Source organism: Marmota monax, unplaced genomic scaffold, assembly GCF_021218885.2.
Source record: "Marmota monax isolate L192 unplaced genomic scaffold, Marmota_monax_Labrador192_F-V1.1 WCK01_AAM20220418_F8-fsc00127, whole genome shotgun sequence".
Classification (NCBI taxonomy): Eukaryota; Metazoa; Chordata; class Mammalia; order Rodentia; family Sciuridae; genus Marmota; species Marmota monax.
Genome location: NW_026692894.1, coordinates 2,487,410 through 2,511,291, shown reverse-complemented (window position 1 = coordinate 2,511,291; position 23,882 = coordinate 2,487,410). Strand labels below are relative to the sequence as shown.

At 47.0% G+C, this 23,882-nt stretch overlaps 1 protein-coding gene across 1 annotated transcript in view; it reads left to right on the top strand.

The window, feature by feature from the left end:
- The first annotated feature begins 430 nt into the window (after positions 1 to 430).
- Positions 431 to 23,882, top strand: part of Daam2 (dishevelled associated activator of morphogenesis 2) — a 105,706-nt gene continuing 82,254 nt past the window's right edge. The window contains exon 1 of the mRNA XM_058581409.1: positions 431 to 558. The gene's annotated coding sequence lies outside the window, so the exon portion shown is untranslated. The remainder of the gene's footprint in view (positions 559 to 23,882) is intronic.

Genomic DNA, 23,882 nt, shown 5'->3' with positions numbered 1-23,882 from the left:
TTGCTGGGCACTTTCTTGGGACATATTGTTCCAGAAGGGGCACTTTGGTGCAGAGAGGGGATTTCCCCTCCTGTTCAGCTGGGTTCCCACCAGCCTTTTGCCCGCCGCCCAGGGCAGGAGCAGAGGAGAACCCCACCACGCAGGTGACCACTTTTGCCTCCTTGACTCTGACATGCTTCCTACCAGGGGGAACCCTGAAAAGGCTCCTTGCCCAAGTGGGGAACAGCTACCCTTATTGTGTGCCTCGCCCTGCCTGCTGCTCTCTCCCTCCCTCCCTCCTCTCCGTTCTGTTCTAAAAGTGTGAAAATTACAAATCCCAGAGAACTGCAATCAGAACTCTACCTAGGGAAAATTCAGAGTATCCTTGCCATAAATATCCTGCTCCAAGGCGCCTGACGTCAGAGCGGGGCGGGCGGGCGGCGCGAGGCCGGGCGGGAGGGAGCGCCGGGGCTCCTCTGGAGTACAGTCGAGGACAGAGCGAGCGGCGGCGGAGAGCCGAGCGGCCTCCCTGCTGGGGACCCGAGCTGCGGAGCCGCGACGCGCCATGGGGGCCTCGGGGTAGGTGTCGCGCCGCGCTCCGGAGCCGGTGGCCTGGAGGCATCGCCACGCTTTCCGCCCTTCACTTTTGGACTGCGGAGCGCGCACTGGAGAGCAGCACCTCCGCGGGCCGGTTGTTTTGTTTCTCTCTCCAAAGTGTTTGCAGGAGCACGGACACTGGAGCAGGCTCCCGGGGCCTGTGTCTGCCAGTGTGTGTATGGGTGTGATTGGGCGTGTTTGCATTGGGCTTGTGTGAGTCTGTGCGGGCACATCTGGACACAGGAAATGTCTTTGGAAAACTTTAAAATTTTTTTTTTTTTTTTTTTTGTGTGTGTGTGTGCGGCTTTGAAATCAGACTCCTACGTTGTTGTCACAAGTGGACAGATATAGACAGTGGCTCCCAAGCTGAAAACTTTTCCGGGGTGGCTTTTCCCGGTCCAGTTTGTGCCTTCATTCCGGTGGACCCCAGTCTTCACAAGCCCCCCGGCTTCCACTTGGAGGCCTTTCCTCTGGTCGGCAAGCAGGGCAGCCCAAGCAGGGGCTGAGGTTCTTGTTCTAAGGGCAATGGGACTGGGCCACCAAGGAGCATCCCCAGAAAGGGAATCTCTGGGATGCTTGGCACCTGTGACTGGAGCCCGACCTCAGGCCAGGTTGTGGTCCTGACCTCTCCAGCAATGGGTCTCTGACTTAACTGGGAAAGGAAGGATCTGGTCTGGTGGCAGGTAAATTGTAAGGAGGATGCGGAGGATGGAGGAGGTGGTGGTGGCCCCAGGTTGTGGCCCTGTGTCCAGCTCTGCCCCAGAACCTGGAGCAGGGTAACATTTCTGCCACATGTGCCCTTGGTGGCGTGAGCTCCAGGTTCTCCTAGAGTGCTTGGTGTGGTCCCCCAAACAAGATGCAAACTACTAACATAAAGAGATGTGTCTGTGCTGTGGGATGGAGGAAGGGGGGCAGTGAGGGAGAGCGAGAGAGATTTTTATCAAAATTGAACACAGATTGCTGAGGTCTGGGCTTGATTTAACTCTTCGCTCTCTGCCGTGGCCACTTCTCTACAGTTGTGTGGTGGATTCAGAAAGTTCCCTGGAGGGTGGCAAGGAAAAATCACACCTCTTCAGGAAAGAGTCCCCGGAGATTTTCCTGGAAGCCCACAGAGGAATGAAAACAACTTCCCATCTTTAAAATATTTCAAGTTTTGTGTTTACTGACTTCTGAGTTTGGTGTCAGTTTCTTGGATTTCCGTTTTCCCCCAGGACCTAGATGGGGAACAGCGTTCAACTAGGGCAGTGAGGCAAGGGGCTGTGGGTGGCAGGGACTAGTGGGCTCTGGATTGCACAGCGCAGGACACACTGCGTTTCGGTAGCTGGGACCCAGGAGCAAGTGACCGCAAGAGAGCTTGGATTGTCAGCTTGTCTCTCGCCAGGTCTCTGGTTTTGTAGTTTGCAGTGGGAGCCAACCTACAGCATTTGGGTGGGAGAAAGATTACTGGACTCTCCCTATGTCCTAGAAAAAACGAGAGAATGAAGGGACACGGGGAGGAAATCTGGAAATAAAAACAGACCCACAGGAAGTTGAGATTTGGGAAGGATTTTAGAAATTATACAAATTGAACCCCAGGGAAGTGCCATAAACGACAGAGCAGGCAGCAATGTCAGACATGGACTCGTTTAACTTCAGGCGTGTGTCGCCCACTGGAGTGTGGGGAAGAAGGAAATCATCCCGTGGACCATGTAAACAAGAGTGCGTGTAAACAGGGGCCGCCGGGTCCCCACGAGATGACAGCACGCACATGACTGCGTGGTGATTGGCATGGCTTCAGGCTTAGAGGCATCAATGGCCCATTTCTTCATCTGGGCTGGGAACTTCATCCCACCCCCATTTCTTCCTCTAAAAAAACAACTGTGCTATTATTGTCTTGCTCCCTGGTAGCTGCACACTCTGGCCCCTAACTTCTAGCCAGTTTTTAGGACTTTCCTTCTGGATCTTTGGATGCTGAGGGAATACTTGTGCCCCCATCAGGACAAAAAGGGGAGAGAAAATTCTCCTGAGCCTTAGGGCTCAGGAAGGGGGAGGCTGTGAGGGCAGGACCAGTAGTTGGAAGCCGGTAGATGTTTTTGCCTTTGGAGGTTGATGGGGGGTGGTTGAAATACTACTGCTCTCTGTGAGAACATCCCTCCCGGTCCATCTTCTTCCCAATTCCCTGTCTTCGATGTTTTTTGACTTAACATTGTCCTCATTACTGAACAAGTTTGGGTCCAGGGTAAGGAATGAAGATAAAGGCTAAGGTGGCCTCCTAGGGGAACAGATAGTGAGGGTTGTGAGGCTTTCTTCTTTAATTTTAGTAGAGCCAATGGAAGTAACAAGTTGAACTGTTCTCATTTGTTCCCATTATTAAAAAAAAAAAAAAATAGAAGACTAAATACCCCGGGGCGGGGTGGGGGGGCAGAGGAGATCCATCAGATAGGACTTCTAGAAATACTCTTGATCCGGCATAGGAATCCTCAGGGAGAGCTTGACCCGAGGGTTAGGCTTTCAACTCTTTCAAAGTGTGGAGTTTCTCCAGAGGGTGAGTGGAATCCTGGCCCCTCTGGGTTTGCCCTGAGAGACATCTCATCCACCTCAGACCCAGGATGAATTCCCAGGCCACCAACTCGTGGGCTGATATGGAAGTCATCTTACTGTTCCTTCTATCAGCTCCAGCCTCTGGCCAGCTCTTTATCCTCTCTGAGATCAGATTCATTAAGGAGGGTACATCCTCAGGCATTTTTGAAGGTTCAAAGGACAAACACACCCAGCAGAATGAACAACGGAGAGGTTGTCCTTGGCTTTGGTAGCAGTTGACCCTCTAGGTCTTAATAGCCAGAGACTCTGTCCAGGACCCTGTGCCACTTACCTCTGGACCTCAAATGCAGCGTGGCCCAATGGAAAGAGCACAGACTTGCTAGCAGAGCACTCTGGGAGAGAACTGAGATCCATGGAAATTGGAAGCCTGGCGTGCATTACTTATTCCTTCTGGGCTTCAGCTTCCTCATCGGTAAACTGAAGATAAATTCAAGGTTATTATAAAAATGACATTTATGCAGAAGGACCAAGAAGGAAGCCAGGGATACTTAATAAATTGAATGTCATTTAAAAAAAATTTTTCAATTTTTCAGCCAGCAGGAGCCAATGTTATTTAGAAAGGACCCTCGCCCCCGCCCCCGCCAATCTGTCCTCATATTTTCCATGATTGTAGGCCAGTGGCTGGAGTTGCTAGGGCGCAGGTTGCCTTTCCTTCCTCCCTCTAGGAAAGGTGACCAATGAGGATTATCCATGAGCATGACCTGGTCCATTATCCTGAGGGGTGGAGGAAGCCTCAGTCATCCTGGAGAGCTGACCTGCAAATCATTCCCGTGTTGGAGCTATGTGGGGAGGGAGGAGGGCAGCTGAGCAGGCTGTGTGTGTGTGGTAGGGAGGGGGGAAGGGTTGCAAGGTGGGCGTGGTCAAGAACCAATTGAATCTGGAAGAACAAACGTGAAAGCAGAGGTTGGCCAGGCAGCCCTTGCTTCTGGAGGGTGCTCAGGTCAGAGTAAGGGAGAGGCTGTTGGGCTGTGAAGAGTGGGGGGCTCCAGCCTTTGTAAACATGCCTGGTGGGTGCGGGTGGGGGCTGCCCCCTGAACCCTGCTGGATACATTATCCAGGGGAGTGACTCCTCGGGGGAAGGAAGGAGAATCTGATGCTGGAAAGAGCAGCTGCAGGTCCTCTTGGCCCAACCCAGAGCTTCTAAGTTATCCTTCAAGTTGACATTTAAGACTTTGAAGATCACATTTGTTTTTGTTTTGTTCAAGCTCTCTCTTTAACCGTGGCCTGGGATGACTTTTAAGCTTTTAGAGGCTCAGCCAGTGGCCAACTTCTCTTGAGATGGCCCAGATTGGGGGTCAGTGAATTCCTCCCTCCTGGCAGCATCTATTTCTCCAACTCGCTCCTCACATTTTTTGGTTTGTTTTACATTTCATTATGAGGTTCTAAAACTGCACAGTAAGATGTTGTGGAGGGAGGAAGTGTCTTGGCTTTGAACTTGTGCATGATTACATGAGTGCTGCCCAAGGCTTATCAGAACAGTCTGATAAGTCATTAGCTGGTGTTGTGGGTTTCTTTCTAGGTTGACAGAGAGAGGGAGAGACTGATAGACAGACATCTGGGAAAAACAAACTTTAGGTAGTTTTATGTCTCTTTATATCTTGGCCTAGAGCCACACCTGTAATCCCAGTGGTTAGGGAGGCTGAGGCAGGAGGATCATGAGTTCAAGGTTAGCCTCAGCAATTTAGCCAGGCCCTGTCTTAAAAAAAAAAAAAAGGCGGGGTGTGTGTGTGTGTGTGTGTGTGTGTGTGTGCTGGGGATGTGGTTCAGTGGTTAAGTGCCCCTGGGTTCAATCCCTGGTTAAAAAAAAAAAAAAATCTTGGTCTATGAGAATCTGAATAACGTGTAGGCTACCCTGTGGTTCTGTGAAAAGAGCTGTAGAGTCAAGCATACTAGGATTTGAGTTTGGGCACCACCAGGCCATAAGCCGTTCAACCTCTCTGAGCCCTTTTCATCTGTTAAATGAGAAACATAATTATTCTGTTTTCCCAGCATTGTTCTGAAGATGGAATGAAATCGTCCATGGACAGGACCTAGGAAAGTCCTTGGTTGCCCTTCCTGTCTTCCGTTCTAAGCTCAGGAAAGGACGTGGATTTGGACATTTGTCCATAAGACAGAGTAAGCAAACCACTTATTTGAGGCTTAACAACAGTGCTCAGAGGTGAGATGTCCCCGCCTGGAGATGGAGACCTTTATTACAACAGCAGAGCACAGCTCAGTACTCCCCAGCCAAGCAAAAGGCAGCACCCTGTGACTCTCTGTGGAAATAAATGAAAGGGCAGCATCTTACTTACCCGTGAACCTGGGCTAACAGAGAATTCCCTGCAGATCTTGTTTCGAAAACCCCCAAAACTGTCTTGTTCAAAGAATCAAAGTCAAACCTTGGTTTAAAAAAATCATTGAGGCAGCCCCTAACATAACCCAATCATAATGGCACGGTTTAATGACAACAATACTTTACATTTTTGTAACATTCTACAATATGAAAGGTACAAGCTTTCATTTAAACAGCATCTTACTATGAGATTGGTATTAACCTCACTTTACAGCCCAGACTCTGAGGACTTCAAAGATTTACCCTATTTTACATAACAAGTAAATGGAAGACACAGAAATCAAGCTTTTATCCAAGCAGTGGGTCTCAACCCTGCCTGCACCTTAGAGTCACATGGGGGAGTGGTTATGCGCCCATGCTATGTCAATTATATTGGAACCTAGGGGGTGGGAAGGGTGTGTGGGGGAGCCCATGTATCCACAGTTCTATAACCTCCCCAAGTGATCTGAAATCATAGACCAGTTGAGAACCCTGATCTAATGGGAACATAAACAGCACCAAGTAGGCTCCAGGACACTGGCATGGGCAAAAGGAACAGGTAAGACTTGGCCTGGAGTTAAACTCTGTGAAGGCAGGGACTTTGTATCTGGAGCCTAGAATACTGTCAGGAAGACACTCAGTGGACATTGGCTAACTGGATGAATGAACAAAATACTGTAAATAGAAGTTGGTAACATTGACATACATCTCCAACCTGTCACCCTGTTTTATAAATAAAGTTTTATTGGAACACAGCCATGCCAATTTGGTTATGAATTATCTATGGCTATTTTCCATGTTGCTGTGGCAGCATTAAGTAGACGTAACAGAGACTGTATGGCCTACAAAGCTGAAAATATTTACTTTCTTGTACCTTCCATGAAAGATTTGCTGGTTTCTGTACTGGGTTTGACATGAACAGAGCAAGTGTCACTGAGGGAAGATCACTACAGCATAGCCATTATGTTCCAGGAACAGGACACAGTGGTGCACCCTGTAATCCCAGGTACGTGGGAGGCTGAGGTAGGAGGATTGTAAATGCAAGTGCAGCTTGGGCAACTTAATGAGATCCTGTTTCAAAATAAAAGATAAAAAGGGCTGGGGATAACAAAAACATACCATTCTAGAATCAGAAAAACCTGTGTGCCATTTCTGAATTCCCACTTACTTATTGTAAGAATTTATAAATTATTTTGCATTTTCAGTTCTTAGTTTTCTCATCTGAAAAATGGGGATGATAATAAAATAATACCTCCCTCACAACATAGTTTTGTGGGTTGTGAGCCCCTAGCCAAGAGCCTTGGCTAGGATGATTGTTAGCCAAGAAGAGGGAAAACTAAGTAAATCTACATCCATTATCATGAGACAGAACAAAGGCTGTATAGGAGCAAATTAGTAAGTAACTCTGTGTGGTAAAGACCGACCTGAGATTTCCAAGATATGGGGTGTCCTTTCAAGACAGAAGCGGGGAGCCAAGATGGCGGATTAGGAGCAGGCAACATTTCCAGCTTCTCTGTGGCTCAGAATCAATACAGCATGGGTCAGGTCTCAGAGTACATGAATGAGCTGCTCCTGTATGATCACTGCTGTCAATCAACACTTCCCATCATTCCTTAAGAGTGGACATAGGTCTTGTGGCACTGAATTTAGTCATAAGAATGTTCTTCTTCTGTAACCTTATGCATAGATCTCTCTACCCAAAAGACCCTTCCCCAGTCCTATCTTCCTGGCCTACTCATCCTTCAAGGCTTACTCAGTTGTCTCCTTCTCTCAAGCTCTCTCTGCAGGCCTTCTTACAACCACTCCTTCCTTCTTAATTCCATGAACTTGGCACACAACTCTGTCATGGATTTAACAGTCAAGGAAGGACTAAGTCTCCAAGCCTTCTACACGATTGGAGTTCATAAAACTCAAATTGCAATGTAGAATCCACACTTGGGTAGCCAATTGGCATCAGTTAGACCCTTAATCCAATGCAGTAGTTTCTGGGTCAACCCTTGAGGAATAAGATGTGCTCCAGTGTGGATGGAATTGCAAGAGCCAATACCCACAACCAACCCAATGGACAAGAGCTACCCAGTTTACAGACTGTGTAGACACTTTGTGTCCTCATCCCTCCGTTCTCTGAGGGCCCCTACCATCTGGAACACTTCTACTAGTGACTAGCCAGGGATGGGGAAAGATGGAAGAAACTTAAAACCAACTCTTTGACTTCTTGTGAGCAGATGTGGTGAAAAGTTGGGTTTTGGCTTCCCTGAGCTTTTTGTATATATGTGCCAAGATAATTGGGAGTTGGCTTGGTATGGCTGGCTTTCATTAGAGCAGTAATAGAGGGAAGCATGGTCACAGATTTAGCAAAGAGCAGGTAATTCCCACCTTTGCTCTTCTACTAGGGAATGTGTTGCATAGTTTTTATAGATTTTAGAGGCAAATCTTTTTTAGTGGCAGATATATATTATCCATGGAATAATGTTAAAATGAAGTTCTTTTCTAATGGTTATGGAGAAAAGTATGCAAAACCCTTCACCTGGAATTAAATATTTCTTTTGATCATCCTCAAATGGACAATTAGGAGCTGCCTAAAGGGGAAGAAGGAGAGAAAATGAAATGGTATTTTCATATAGGCCCCCCCCTCACATGGTGCTAAGTGAGTCATTTTAAAAATCTTATTGATTATTTGATTTTTACATATTATAAAAGCAATTCTTCCTTGATTAAAGGAGTAGATTAATATCATGCAAAGACGAGTAGAACACTCATCCTATGCCCCCCCACCATACCTTGGCAATTAGTGTTCATATCTGGTAGCTGGACTTAAAGTTAAGTTAAAAGCCTTGCTATTCCTCTGTGCATCTAAATATCTACAGGTGTATGAACAGGCACAGGGCCGTGCGGCTTGCGTATTTGGTTCTCACTGAAATTGAATCTTTCTGTGCATGCTACTCTGCAACCTACTTTCCTTCTTCTCAACCATATGTTGAGGGTATCACTACAGAATGGATCTAACTTTTAAAAAATTTGTTGATTTCTTTATGCCTGGACATACACAGCTCTACCTTTTGGAGATCATGTTTTGCTTGCTAGTCCCCACTCATTTTTCCTTCAGTCAGTTATTAAATGAGGTTTCACCCTGACCCTGCCAGACCAAGTATCCTACATCACCTGGGAAGGCTTTGCTTGGGCTCAGGCTGCAGGATGGCCACACAGCTTGGTGGACCACCTGGGAATGAATGACTCCAGGCTATGTGTGCTTTTCTCTCCCCAGGGAAGCTTGGGGTGTCACACCCCATGGCTGCCTACGTTGGTCAGCTTTTCGTAACTCTAACAAATACCTGAGGTGATCAACTGACAAAGAAGAAAGGTTTATTTGGGTTCACAGTTTTGGAGGTTTCAGACCCTGGTGGGTTGGCCCTGTTGTTCTTGAGCCTATGACAAGGCCACAAATCACGGGGGGGGAAGTTCACAGTGGAGCCAAGCTCTCCACCTCATGGTGCAGAAAAGGAAAAGAAAGGGGCTGGGGCATACCCCGGGCACACCCCTAAGACCTGAAGACCTCCTACTAGACCCCACCTCTTAAAGGTCCACCATCTCCTAGTAGTACCATGCTGGGCCTTTAGTGGCCCATAGGTCTTAGGAGGACATTACAGATCAAAACTGTCAGCAGTGCCCTCTCTGCTCACCAGAGTCAGCCTTGCCTCCTTGGGTCTCCTTAATCCCTGAATATGTTGGCCAGGAAGCACCAAGACTGATAAACTGGATTGGAGAAGAGTCCTACTGGAGTAAGTGAGGCCGCATGGTCTCATGGTCATGTGTTTGGACTCTACACTCAGATCATCTGGCTGGATTCAAATCTCTGTGTGGTAGATAATGGGCAGCACCACCCAGACCCCTAGGCACCCGGTCCTCAGCCGCAGGGAGTGCTGGCCACTGTCAGCCCTCCTTGGAATTAACTCTCTCTGCCACCGTCACTGCTGACCACACTGCCCTCCTGGGTCACCCCCAAGCAGTGGCTGGGGAAGCTACGATGGCCTAATATGGGGACATTCTGAGGAGCATCCCAGCTTCCCATGGGCCTGCAGGAGGCTGCGCTGGAGCTAGGTCCTCTTGTCCCCACTCAGTGCGGCCTTTGCCCTCCCCTCCCTCTTCCAGGCCACCGTCCAAGAGCCCTTCTTGATTAACCTCCTGCCCCCAACACTGTGTCTCATGACCTGCCCCTGAGGACCCTGCTTTGCCATTGAATAACTTGCCCAACAAGACACACTTGTGTCTGTGCTCCAGGTTTTTCACCTGTGAAAGGGAGATCATAACATTCCCTTCTTTACAGGGTCACTGAGACAGTTAAGTGGGAAGGGGTAGAGCCTGGTAAGACTCCATGAGATTTGATGATATTATGTGAATTTGCTTGGGAGGAGCGATTATTTTCTGTCTCTGTTGTAGCTATGTGAGACTATGAAAAAATGCATTTTTTTTGTTTTGTTTTTGCTGAGTTCTATTCCATGTGCTTTCTAGGTGAACATCAACTGATTTTTCTGTAAATAGAGTTGTATCATAACTGGGCAGAGTGAGCGAAAGTCCTGACTTTTAATGTCAAATTCGCATTTGTCTCCCGCCCCATCTGAGGGGTGTGGGCATATCTGGGTGGAAGCATGACCAGATAGCTTTGTTGCTGTCCTGTCTGGAGACAGGGGACTAGACAAGTTGACCTTTGTGGATTCCTCTTCATCTTAGTGGTGCTTTTGCAGTATGTAAAGGGTGGTCTCAGGGGACCTTGCTGGTTGGTCCTCTAGGAGCCTGCATAGGTCCCCTGTCTGCATAGATATTCACATCGTGCCTGCGTGGGTCTCTCTGCCAAGCCTGATTCTGCCTTATAGGTGTTCATTTCTTACTCCTTTGTCCCAGGCACAGGCTGTCTTTGGCACTATGCTTTGAATATTCTGCCTCTCAGGTTATGCGCCCTGATTGCTCAGCCTGAGTGCCAAAGCAGAGCTTGCCTATGTGACAAATGCTTGATGTGCCAGGCCCAGGGACCCAGACTCATAGCCACCATCTGAACACATTCCCGGGGCAGTGTGAGCCCTGCTTCTGGGTTCCTCCCAGAGCCATATCCCCCAGCCTCGGGTCCCCTTGTCTGGAGCAGGGAGGGAAGAAAGTGACTCCAGGTCAGTGGGGAGAAGTGTCAAAATTTTCCCAGTGCCAGAGGCAGATTGGCATTTAGTTGGAAACAAATTCAGAGTTTTCTGTGCACCTTGGACAGTAGAAGGACCAGCCATTTTAACGCTCCTTTTTTCATCTCCATCAATAGATTTATGAGCCTGCCTCCTACCATGAGGCATTGTTCTGGCATTTTCCCAGAGATAGAGTTGGAAACCCCTTCGCCACTCTAAGACACCCAATCGATGATTTACCATCAGCACTGCCCCGAACAGAGGTAATGTTACTGATGCCCATGGTGGCCTCAGTGGAAGCTGGGGCTGATGGAACCAATGGACAGACAGGATTTCATGACTGTGAGAGGCATTGTAAGGCCAGTTTTTCCAGATCATGGGCCCTGGGTTCAGATGGCCTCATTTCTAATGCTGACTCTACTTCTTGCTCTCTGTGACCTTGAGCGGATCACTTCTTCTCTCTGTGCCTTAGTTTCTCCATCTGTAAAATGAGTTTTAAGTGGATAAAATGAATGCCTTACGTGGTTTAAAAGAAAAGGAAGAAGGTACTCAAAGCCGTGTCTGGCACATAAAGCACTAAGAATTGTTGACGTTGTTGACGGCGATGATGGAGAACAGGTACCATGTCTCCTCAGCTCTTCTCCCCACCATCCCTGCGGGTGCCTGGCATACAGCAGGAGCTCAGCAGACATTTATTAAATAAGGTGTCCCACTGCTTGTTTAAGCTAAGTGTCTGCCTACTTAGTCTGTTCAACTCTTTACCAAAGAAAGAAATGTATTTTCCTCTTTAAAACTTTGTATGAACTTCTTTTGAAGTTCAACCTAATTCAGAAAATACACTATTTATAAGGACATTGCTCATTTCACAAACTAGACACCTGGGTAACCAGCACCCTACTCAAAAATTGGAACATTCCAAGCCCTTCCTCCCTCTACTCCATGCCTTCTCCAAGAAGGCCCCTGTACCTGCTTCTGGTTACTGCCCTTCCGTAATCCTGTCTCCTAACATTATTGATTAGTGTCTCCTGTTCTTGAACTTTGTTTAAATGGAATCATGCAGGGGATTCTTGTCATATGGCTTTTTGTGCTCACCATCATTGTTGTGTTCTCACTATTGTGTAATATTCCATTACATGGATCTAGTACTCTTTATCCATTCTTCTGTTGATGGACATTTAGATGTTCTCCAGGTTTGGGGCTGTTGTGAATAGTGTTGCAGTGCACGCCTGTGCACCCGTTGGGTAAACTCAGGGATGCATTTCTGTTGGTACATTCCTGGGAGGGACCTGCTGGATCATTGGAAATGTACATGCTCAGCTTGAGGAGTACTGCCACTCTTATGAAAGGTTTACCATGTTTTCTGTTTTCTTTAAAGATAGGAAGCAGGTACAACTGGGTCATGAAGAGGCTTGAGACCTGGTGAGATACCATCCTCTACACCCTTTCTGTCTGAGAGTTCACATGTTCTGGAACCTGCTGGATGATTCGGTCCTCTATCCAAGGGACTGTTCCAGGCATTTCCACTTATTCTGCTTCACCAGCTCCTCACAGCAGCACCACGAGTTGGGTCTTATTTTACAGGCAAGGAGAGTGAGAGTTGTATGAGGAAACTTGAGTGATTTTCCAAAGATCACATAAGAAACTGTCAGTCAGGAGAGGAAACAGGATGCCCAAATCTAAGACTCATGCCTTTTGGGAACCCCTGGTGACTCATTTTGGTTTCAGGGTGAGCACTGTAAAGAAAGACGCAGACGTAGGGACTGTTCCCTTAGGACTTGGGTGGGCTCTGGCCTGATGACTATGACAAGTTCTGCAGAAGGGAGCAGGAATAAGGCAACCCGATGACCTTGGGAAGCCAAATTGCTTTCCTACCCAGGGGCTGTTGGAGAAAGTCATGAATTTCCCGGAAGGCCAGGGAGACCACATAATTTGCTGTCTGAATCAGGACTCGTTCGAGAGTGAAAGGGCCACTAACTGGATGGGACAGTAGGGAAATAGTGTTAATTGAGACTTTACCAGGTAAGCTGGGATGTATGCTTACTCTCTGGAAGTCTGAGTGGGCATCACTGACCTGGTCACTGAGACTGAATGGGCCATTTTTAACTCCTTCAGAACATGGTGTGGAGTTTGCCCTGAGGTCATGTACTTCTAGTCTTCTCTGGATTTGGCTCAGACAGAGGCTCTTCCTCTGCTCTCCACACATTCCTGGCTCAAATGGGACTTCCTTTGACAGATGCATTCACCTTTGAGATTTGTCTGCCATTGAAGCTTCTAGAAGGCTAGGCCTGTGCCTTAGCCACTGTGGCATTTATAGCACCTACCTTAGGCACAGAGTTAGCTCTCGGGAATAATTTGCTGACAGTATACACCATTTATCAATGTGGTCCTTCCTCTCTCCCTCCCTCCTTCCCTCCCTTCTTTTCTTCCTATAGAACAAGAGGTTAGTTTAGATTCTTTCTTCTTTTTCTTAGTTGGTTATGGTTCCGTTGACCTGGAAGAGAAGTCTGTGTGTGTGTGTGTGTGTGTGTGTGCACATGCACAACCCAAAGTGACAAAGATTAAAAGTGATCAATTTAATTAGTAGCAGATGATGCTATACCATGGCACTTGGTGTGAGGATCTGGGTTTGAACTCTTGCGTTCCTCTAGTTAGCTGAACCACCTTCCATGAGCTACTGAGCTTTTCTAAGCCTCAGTTTTAGTCCTGTGTGAAATGGAAATGACAGAATGACAGTAATCCCTGTGGTATAGGATGGAAGTGAGTCTGAACAATATATGCTTATGAAAATCGCTTGGTGCACTGCAAAGCACTGAATGATTCTGTTGGTAGTGGTTTGGGTTGTTCAAAAATATTTGAGAAGGTGCTGGGTGGAAGAGACTCTTGTGTTGAGTCAGGCTCTGGGAGTGAATCTCAGGGAGATAAAAACTCTCTCCTACATCCAGGACTCTGGTCTCTTAAGTGACAGTGTATGTGTGGCAAGCCCACAGGACTGGGAAATTTTATTAATAAGTCAGGGAGGAATCAGCAAATTCTTCAAGGCCTTAGGGATTGGATGCGGGTGTCCAAGCTAAGGATGCAAAGGATAATTAATTTCTTATTAAGTTCACAGCTGCATTCCACTGGAACAACAGCAAGAAGCATTTGAGAGCCTGTGGAGGCTTAGTAGCTTTGGTATAGCACCGTGGCTTCTAGCTCAGATTCTGGGAATCAGACTACTAGGATCCCAATTCAAATTTCACTACTTTAATAAGAGGTAGCCTTGGAAACTGAGTCTCAGTTTTTTCACCTGTAAAATATGATAGTAATTAGTGTCTACCCACAAAGGCAGATAAAATTAAGGCATGCAAAGTACTTAGTGCCTGGAAAAATGTTCACTCCTTAAATATTTGTTATTATTATTTGCCAGATCATTTCTTTTCACTTGGAATGCTAGGTACTATATGGTGCTAATGTAGTACCTATAGAAGGAAAAATTGTTTTGAGATGGGGAAAGTCAGAGAGGGCTTCATGGAAAAGAGGCATCCCATGGTATATTTTATTTTTATTTTTGGGTACTGGAGATTGAACCCAGAAGTGATTTACCACTGAGCTACATCTCTAGCCCTTTTTAAAAATGTTTATTTTGAGACACTACATTGCTTAGGGTCTCATTAAGTGCTGAGGCTGGCCTCAAACTTGTGATCCTCCTGCCTCAGCCTTCCAAGTTGCTGGGATTACAGACATGTGCCACTGTACCCAGCTCCAAGGTATATATTTTAGAGATCTTTATATCCTGAGCAAGAAGGGTCTTTCGTTTTCATCATTACCCTGATGTTAAAGCTTGAAGAAGACTCAGTATAGAAGAACTCCAATCCCTAAAGAAATAGAGTGCTCTTGGAACTAGGAAATTGAATAACATGTAATCTCCGCTCTCATGCACTTCCAAACTGGTTCACCCATTTGCCACCATCGTTGTGCCAGGGACTTACACATAGACAAATCCCCAAGGTTCTCAGCAGTATCATAGTGGAAAGATCTAGAAAGGAAGAATACTATCCCATCTGATGAATGTTTATGAGAGAGGAATGCTCAAAGTTGAGGGATTTATATTACATTTAAGAGTTTTGGGGTGTGTGAAGACATTATGGAGTGTCTTCACTGCTGGGAAGGTAAATACATGGTGCTTTCTGCAGCAGGAAGATGGGTCAGTGGTTTGTGAGGTCCACAGGTTTTGTATCTTTCAGGTAAAGGTGCACAATGAAAACGTTCAGAACTCTTTTTAGACAACATCAACAACATCTAAAAATGGTATCCCTGCCCCATTGCCTGGGGACTGTGGGAATCACTGCTTCCTCCCTAATCTCATGGCTCATTCAAAGACTCACAACCAGTATGCAAGGAAGGCTTCCCTCTGCATCCGTCTACAGCTCTTCCCCATCCCCAAGTGTTCCAGTGGAGAAGTGAGGAGATGCCCAACCCTGTCCAACTTTTACAAATTAAAAGTTCTTTTGGTTTCTCAACACATGGGAATATGGTTCTAATATTAAGGTAAGCCTATTGAAAGATAAGTCTATTGAAATGATAAGCCTATGAAAAGATACTTTCCTTGGAATCAGGGAACTACATAAATTAAATCACAAGGAGATTCAGTTTTATATTCTTCATATTGGAAAAAAACCCTTATGTTCATTATATTAGCTGTCAAGCCAAAAATAACCGCTTTTCACTGTGGGTAAAATTAAACTGATATGGACATTTCAGAGGGCAATTGGGTACTAGCTAAGAAAATTGAAGATACACTTATCCTATGACCCAGCAATTTCACTTCTGTGTAAGACTAGAGAAATTCTAACACGTGGGAAAATGAGATATGTTCAAGAATATTCACTATGGCATTTTTTTTTTTTTTGGTACCAGAGATTGAACTTGAGGGCACTCAACCACAGAGCCACGTCCCCAGCCCTATTTTGTATTTTATTTAGAGATAGGGTCTCACTGAGTTGCTTAGCGCCTGAGACTTTTGCTGAGACTGGCTTTGAACTCATGATCCTCCAGCCTCAGCCTCCCGAGCTGCTCAGATTATAGGCATGAGCCACTGTGCCAGGCTACGGCATGGTTTTTTAAAAGTTAAAAAGCAACCCAGATATCTGTCATCAACAAGAAGACTGGTTAAATAATTTGATACACACAAATAATGGAATACGGTGGGAAAATTGAGGGTTCTAGAAAGACATGCGCCCATGAGGTTGTACTCTCAGAAACAATTAAGTGCAAAAAACAAGTTGCAGAAGGATGCCATAGCTATTCAGTTTAAAACCATGCAAAATAATACTCTTACTTGCAAATAGTTCAATGTGTGATTAAAGTATAAAATCATGTTTGGGAATAACCACAGATTAGTGAGTTGGCCTCTTCTAGGGAAGGAGCAAGAAAGGCTTGGGAGGGGTATTTATATCTGTAATATTTTATTTCTGCTCCTGAGTGATAGGTACACAAATGTTTATTTTACTATATTTTTTAATTATCTAAAATATATTTTAGTTTTTAAAAAGTTAATTTTTAGACACAGGCACAACTCCTAATCCATCTCCTCTGCCTATGGGCAGAGAGACACGCTGAAGAGCAAACATGAAGCTGTTCCCCTTGCTCCAGGTTCATCCGGGACATTTTAGGTAGATGTGACATCTCTAAATAGGCCACACGTGCATGGTCATTGCTGTTTCTGAACAAAAAATCTTGTCCTATTTATTTTTTTTTCTGACTTGTGGATTTGTTGGGATCATACTTTGGAAATGTTGGTGGAAAGACAAAACAGGGTCATCGTAACAGAAACCCACAGCCTTTCTCGGGCTCGTTCCCATAGTGCAGATCGCTGCAACCACCTCTCCCCAGGCCCTTCCTTGGGAGTTTCTGGAATTTCTTGCACGTGCTAGAAAGTGACCATAACAATGAGCCATGGTCTCAGGTGCCTCAGGAGGGAAGGATCTCCTCCTCCCACCAGAACTGCCCGGTCTCCATGAAGCTCTCCCTCCCTTGGACTTTAATTCACAGGCAGCCAGCGGGGACTCGGGTCTTTTGTCAACATCCTGCCCTGGAGTGGGAAAGTGCCCGCTGCTGGGAATAGCTTTGCTCCTGCTTGAGGGCACCTGCCATGCTTGTTTCTCCTCTGGACACCAAAGTGAAAAGCAGGGGGGTTAGCTCAGGTGTGTGCCTCACGCTTTATTATAGCCCCTGTCCCTGGGAATCTGGTCTGAGCCCAACCCAGGTGACACTGTGTGGGCCTCGAGCGCCCCATCAATCCTCCACTGTGCAGCCTCTGTCCTTGACCCAGCCTTTAGAACCTCACCTCCCAGTTCCATCACAGGGAGCCCCTGTCCAACTGTATGGCACCTGCACTGCAGACTGGGGTTGTGGGTGGCTTTCCTGTTGGCATCCCGCTTGTTTCTGCAGCATATGATTCACCTTAATTAAAAAGAGGAAAATCACAGGAAATGGGGACGTGTTGGAGCAAATCCTGGGAGCAGGTTGCTCTGAGAAGGTCTGTTGTAGTCTCTATCAGCCGATCCAGGTAGGAAAGAGTCCCCGCTCCCAAAGGGTATGACTGATCAAAATGTAACAAAAGGGCTATGGACAGATCAGGGAGGAGAGGCGACAGTGTGGCACCCAGGGATAGGCAACTCCAGGAAGCGGTTACCAAGCCTGTACCTGAGGGAGGGGCAGGGGAAGGGAGCCAGTCATCAGAGTCCCATGCCAGCCAAAGCCATGGAAGTGGGGCCACTTGGCAGGTGCTGTGGCTCAGCAGATAGGGAAGGTGACGTGGAAGAACCCCCCGAGGGCCTCTCCTCCTACTGTCCAGTTAACTGCTCTTGCTTGCCACTGGCCAAGTCCCACTGGGCACCAAAAGCCCAAGCATCTGGGTGATCCATTTCATACAGGTGAGTCTCCGGGGCCAGGAGCATGGAGGAAAGCAGGGAGCAGGTGCAGAGGGCAAGCGGAGGGTAGCTGGTGCCGTATCTATTTCATATGCCTTGCATCTAAAAAGAGGGGTCTGTGGATTCACCCTGTGGTGATGGATCCGGGGCTTTGTTTGCTGTTGAAAAGGCAGGTGTTTTGAGTGAGGTCTGAAGATCCAGTATTGGTTGTGCTTTAAATACTTGGCAATCCATAGAGTGGATGTGTGTTCCTTCGCGTGGCTGGGCTTGGTGGTCTCTGGTGTCAGGTTGTGGACTGGAGACCTGACCCACTCCCAGGCCAAGTGGCATACATTATGGTGATCATAGGAGTTCCGAAGAGTAAGGACATGACACCGAGGATGCTCTTGCCTGGACTCACCCTGCCAGCCTCCTCCCGGCTCTACTGTGATGGGCAACACATTACTCTCGCCCCAAGGCTTGCCCAAGCACGTCTTGTGCCAGAAAGGCAACCTTGAAAGAGTGTCCCTGCATGGTGGAGACTCAGTCTCTAAGCACAATGGCAAAACATAGAGGAAGCAAATAATATTTCTGAGCTCCTGGGGGAGTCCAGGGGTTGCCCTCAAGAATTCCCAGTCCATTAAGTGAATCACGCTGTACACACCAAAGAGTCACTTGAAAAACAACTTAGCAACAAGAAAAGGGTTCATATATACAAACAAAGAAAGGTGAATGAATGAGCCATTCAATTTGGTGAACTTTGGAGGCAGAGAGTCCCTGTTCTATATGTAGTAGCTGTGTGACCTTAGATAAGTCACTTGACCTCTCTCAGTAGGCCTTAGGTTCCTCACCTGTAGAATGGGTGAAATGAAGGTGCATTGCTCATTGGGTGACCGGGAGGATGGCATGTGAGGGACAATATCTCACACAGAATCGGAAGTGCTCCGGGAATTCTGGTTGTTATCAACATTATTGTTTTTCTTTTCTGAAGGTAAATGCCAACCATGTCTTGGAAAGAGGAGTAAACACTCCAAAAATCCAGGAGCCTCGGCCCCTCGCTTGACTCTGTGAATTCTCTATTCGTTGCCCTTTTCTGACCAACGTCACAGGCCTCAGTTCCTGGACTCACACTCAGGACCCGTCTGCTTGGTCCCCTCTAGGTGGAAAGTCATAAAAGGTTTAGGAGGCAAATAAATCTAAAGAGGTCATCTATTGTAGTGCTTTCCAAACTGTGTTTGAGAGAATGCCAGGTTCTCACAATGGTCCTAGAGGGGAAAAAAAAAATACAACAAAACATTTGTGGTTAAGACATTTGAGCAACACCCTCTGTCTCCCCTCCTCTTACCCCTGCAGAGCCACAGTGCTCAGAGAAGCACTGCGGTAATAAACTGGTTTCAAATTGTCTAAATAGCACTCCCCCATTTATTTATCCAAAGAACTTTTTTCCTGGGACACCCTGCAGAACTAGTTTTTGAGGTTTGTATCAGTTACAATTTGTGTTCAGCTACATGGAGAAGGAACTTCAGAGTTTCTCTGTCATCTAGGTTTTTGTTTTGTTTTGTTTTTATTGTATAAGTTACCCCATGTAGCTTATACAGTGAGTTCAGCAGACACCGTTCAAAGTTGGTAGAGTGGTTTGAGTGTCATCTAGGGATCTCTCTCTGCTTCAGCCTTCTTTAGAATGAGATTGTTGTCTCTGAGCTGCACTCTAAAGAATGAGACTTTTGTCTGTGCATTGTTTCATGGTTACAAGACGAATGCATCACCTCTATGTTCACATCTGCATTTCAGGTAGGAAGAAAGGATATTATGAGGCTGAGGTTGTAACTCAGTGGTATAGTGCTTGCCTAGCATGTGTGAGGCCCTGGATTCAATCCTCAGTACCACATAACAATAAATGTAAAACAAAGGTATTTTAAAAAAGAATATTATGAAGCACAGAAGGTACACACTAGCTACTTCTTTAACAAGCTTTTATGCAAAGCCTGTCCAGAAATTGGCCAGAACTATTCCATAGACGTCCCAAACTGCAACAGAGTCTAGAGGGAAGCAGAACATTTTTTAACTGGGCATGTTACTTTTTCATACAAGAGGCAAGGATCTATTAGTATGGCAAAAGGAGAGACAAAGATAGAGGGGGCAATCAGCATTGCGTGCCACATTGATCAAACCTTTGCTTCTTTCTTCCACCGGTGGATTCTGAAAGCATCCCAGGTAAAACAAAATCAAAACAAAGCAAAACAAAAAGCTTTATAATCAATAGAAAATGCCAATGATAAGCCACAAACCACTTGCGGCTCAGAGACCCCAGGTAGAAGATGCAGTTGGTGCCTGAGGCTAGATCCCCCCGTCGCCGGTTACTCTGGCCATGGCACACACCTGGTGGACTACCCTTGGCTTACAGCATCCCTCCATGAGAGGTGCCTGGGAGTTTCGCTCTAGTTGCCTGCGTCTTGCCTGCATCCTGCGCCACTAACTGAAGATGAAGGGGACAGAAGCCCTGCTCCGTTGCCCCTATGAGCAAACATGCACTTCACCCTCCGGAGCTCTGCGAAGACAGGCTGAAGTCAGCTCTTCCCTGCCCTCTGGTTCCCCCTGCCTGGTTCAGGGTGTGCTGAGGTCAATAAACTGCGCATGCGCATCCTCAGCTCTGCTGAGGACCCAACCTCGCTGAAGTGCTCTTCATTTCCCTTCAAGGGCTTTGCCTCAGTCCCGTTTGGTGGGCACTGGTGTACTTGGGCTAGGTCTAGGGGGTGAGGCAGCTCCACCTTCCACCTGCTATGGCGGGGAGGGCTGTTTGCAGCCAAGGACATCTGTGGACTCCTTAGCCCACCAGAGCAGGGGAGTCCAGCATGGCCTCCTCTCAAGGAGGATATTCTTAGAAACATTGATGTGCATTCTTAAGCCCGTGAACTGTTTGAAGGGACTTGTCATGTGTGGGGTGTGTGTGTGTGTGTTGGTGTGTGTGTGTGTTGTGATTTTCCATCCTGTGGCAATGGCAGCTGGGTATTTATAGCTGGATCCACAGGGCCATTCTCACGTGGCTAAAGAAAATGAGAACCTCATGTGGAGCGTGTTTTGTTTTCTCTCTCTGCCTCTGCCATCGCAAGCCCTCTAGTCCTTAAACCGTTGCTGTAACTAGAGCCACCCTGAGCATCGCTACCATGGAGAGGTTATGTAAATTCACTATTTCAGGAAAAAAGTGCCTGTTCTCCTTCAGACAGGCCGCAGGGAAAATGAGAGGACTGTTGGGGAGAGCTCGTGGGTGGCACCATAGGGTAGCTCTGCCCAGGACCATCCTGGCTGGAAAGTCTCTCCAGATGAACCTCAGGGAATGTGGATTCCTTAAATCGCCCCATGAGCCCTCTGCTCTTTTGAAAGAAAGCTATTTCTTTCTCTTTGTGTTTCTGTATTCTTAGGTCTTTAATCTGTGTTTGGTCTTCTGAGTTGGACTGAGAATACCCTCGGCTGTGATCTGTTTGCTCAGGTCACTGGGGCTCTTGGGGGGCTGTAGTAACTCAGGCCTGGCTTCCTCCAGAATGGCTAAAGAACAGCTCCTAGACAGCAGGGTTGGGAGTTTGCCTGATGTGTCCTGAGGAGCCTGCAGGCTTCCCAGCAGTGTTAAGCTGAAGACTTGGATGGACTCATGACCCCTGTGAACCCTCTATGACTTCATTCTGGAGGTCTGGGGCCCACATGTCCACACTCTGCACCTGAGCAGCTGAAATGGCAGAGGATGCATTTGTGTGGTAGGGGTGTGGAGTGGGGTGGTGTAGAACAAATTGAGGCCCTAGAGAGAGAACGGGGAAGGGAACTTGAACTTAACTGCCTTGAACTCTGGGAGTCGGGGGAACCTATGTCTTCCCATTCCCCAGTCATGCCCAGAGATGTCACTGCAGCTGACCCACTATATGGAGGGCTTTCTAATCTCCCACTCTTCAAATTCTTCCATCAGTACCTGCCTTCCTGAGGGCCCACTTCTCTGGGCTAAACACTTGAACACTTTCAAACATTTCATTCTCACTACAACTCCACACGGCGGCTGTTAACCCATTTTATAGAAAAAGAAACTGAGGTTCTGAGAGATAAGGAGACTTGCCTGGAGTCACATAGTTAGTTAATGGTACTGAGGGGCTTCCCAGTACTGTGACCGTGACCCCAGGGCCCACACTGTCCTGCCCCTACTGTCAACCTTTGTGATGAACTCGACCACCAACCTCCTGACTTCCCCTGTGTGGTGACTCTCTGGCCTCAACAAACATTATTCAGTCTCTATCACCTCTATTCACAGAATGGAAGGTGACTTCATTGTGGGGCCAGAGTCACTGTGGACTGCTGGTAACTTGAACTACCTAGTTAGTCCTGCATGTTAACCCTGCCAACCCTCGGCTCTGTTGCAAACATACCCTCAACTTCCTTTCCTGCCTCCTTCCTCACCCAATCCTGTGAGCACTAGAGGATTTCCAAAACTACGGTAGAGCCAGCCATTCATCAGTCTTTGTCCTGTTTCCAAGAATCCCAAATATACAAGAATCCCTCATTGAAAACCAAGCATTCTTGAGGAAAGTGGGTGTCACCACGACAGCAGGATTCCTCACGCTGGGAAACAGGATCCTGGAGCAGCCCAGGACTTCAGAGTCAGAAGGAAGTGGATTGGCTCGTAGTTACCTGCCAGCAGCTCCTCAGCCTCTCTCAAAGCCCAAGTGGGGAACTCACCTTCCCAGTTCCTCTGAGGGCTCTAACCTGATGACGTTTCCTCTGGACAGAGAAGGAGCAAAGAGGCAGATTTGGGGTGTATGTGTGTGCGTGCATGCACACAGTTCTCACCTCCAGGACACAATCTGTGCAGTTCCTATTGGCATGAGCCACTAACTGCATGCAGAGCCATCTAGTGAATTTTGGGGGTGCTCATGGATCTCCTAGGAGCAAGGAGTCTTTCCATGGTGAGGAAGCACTTCCTCCCACGCAGGGCAGCTCAGTTTATTAGAGGTCCAAGGCCAGTGCAGAGGAAAGCTACTCAAGGACTTTTAGAAAGCAGCCTCTCCTGCATATGCAGATTCATAGGCTGGAAACAGAGGACTAGAACCAAGAGGAAGCACGTGAGGTGGGTGAGCAGCGTGGATGTGGAGTGAGTTACAATCAAGAAAAGCTTTAGAAGGATAGGAAGGGTTTTTTGTTTTGTTTTGTTTAGGCAGTTTTCCCTCTTGAGCATAAAAAAGTTCAGGTTCATCATAGAAAACCCCTAGAAGCAGAAGACAAAAATAAAATTAGCCTTAAAGTCCATCACCAGAGGACCAGAAGGGGGGTGGATTTTTCACTCTCCCCACCCTCAGCCCCCAGCTCCCACCTGGTCACAAAACACCACACCTGGAGAACATGTTTTCCCAGGTCAGTTAACATCTGGCAAGTAACATTTCCAGTCTTTTCTCTCTGCATACATTTTTAAAGAGGTACCTTGTATATACAGAGGTGAGTCAGCTTTGTATTCTGGTTTTATACCTTGCCATCTTTGGAAATTACCATCACCAACTTTGCAAATGAGAGAAGTTTTGAGCTTGGTGTGGGGAAGGTGTTGGTCGTGAGAGGACTCAAAACGGGGAGAAAAGGATCCTTAAACACCAGGATGTGATTAATCCAATAGAAACACTGGAGTACCCCAGGGGATGGAAGGTCTTTCAAATGAAGAGGACCTACAATTCCGCCTTATGGCTCCCGCAAGAACTGTGGACAGCAGCTGAGCAAGCTCTTGCCTTGATCATAACCTGCGTCCCCGCCCTGAATAGAGCAATGAGACCATTTCTGAGTCTTGGTGTTGAATAGGCATTGAATGGAGCACTTGATATAGGATTGAGTTTTACAACTGAGATGTAGGTGGTTAGATCTCCATCTTGCAGACTTGGAAACAGGTTTAGAAAAATTAAGACCCTTGAGCCAGGTCCCTCTTGACAGCAGCAGAGTGGCCATTTAAACTCATTCATCTTTCTCTGAACCACACCTTCCCATTCCAGAAAAGAGTGGGGCTCCTGATTACACAATCTTTGCTAAGACTTTCCAGATGGACTCACCACCGAACAAGGGGGCACTTCTAGCAGTTCCAACCAGGATAGGTCATCTGAATAAAGTGTGCTTCCCCAAGGGAGGGAGCTCCATTGCTTAAGCCCTGCTGTCTGGAATGTGGACCAAACACATTTGAAGGACTCAGTAATCCTAGTGTGCCTCTACCCTTTGATTCTTCTTCCAGGAAGTTTTCCAGGCTGAATTTCACACAACACTCATTCTCCACCCGCCACTCCCCATGCTTTTCAGTATTAGTCTGCTCCAGTTTGGAGCCATTCAATAGTTGATATTGTAGCCACATGT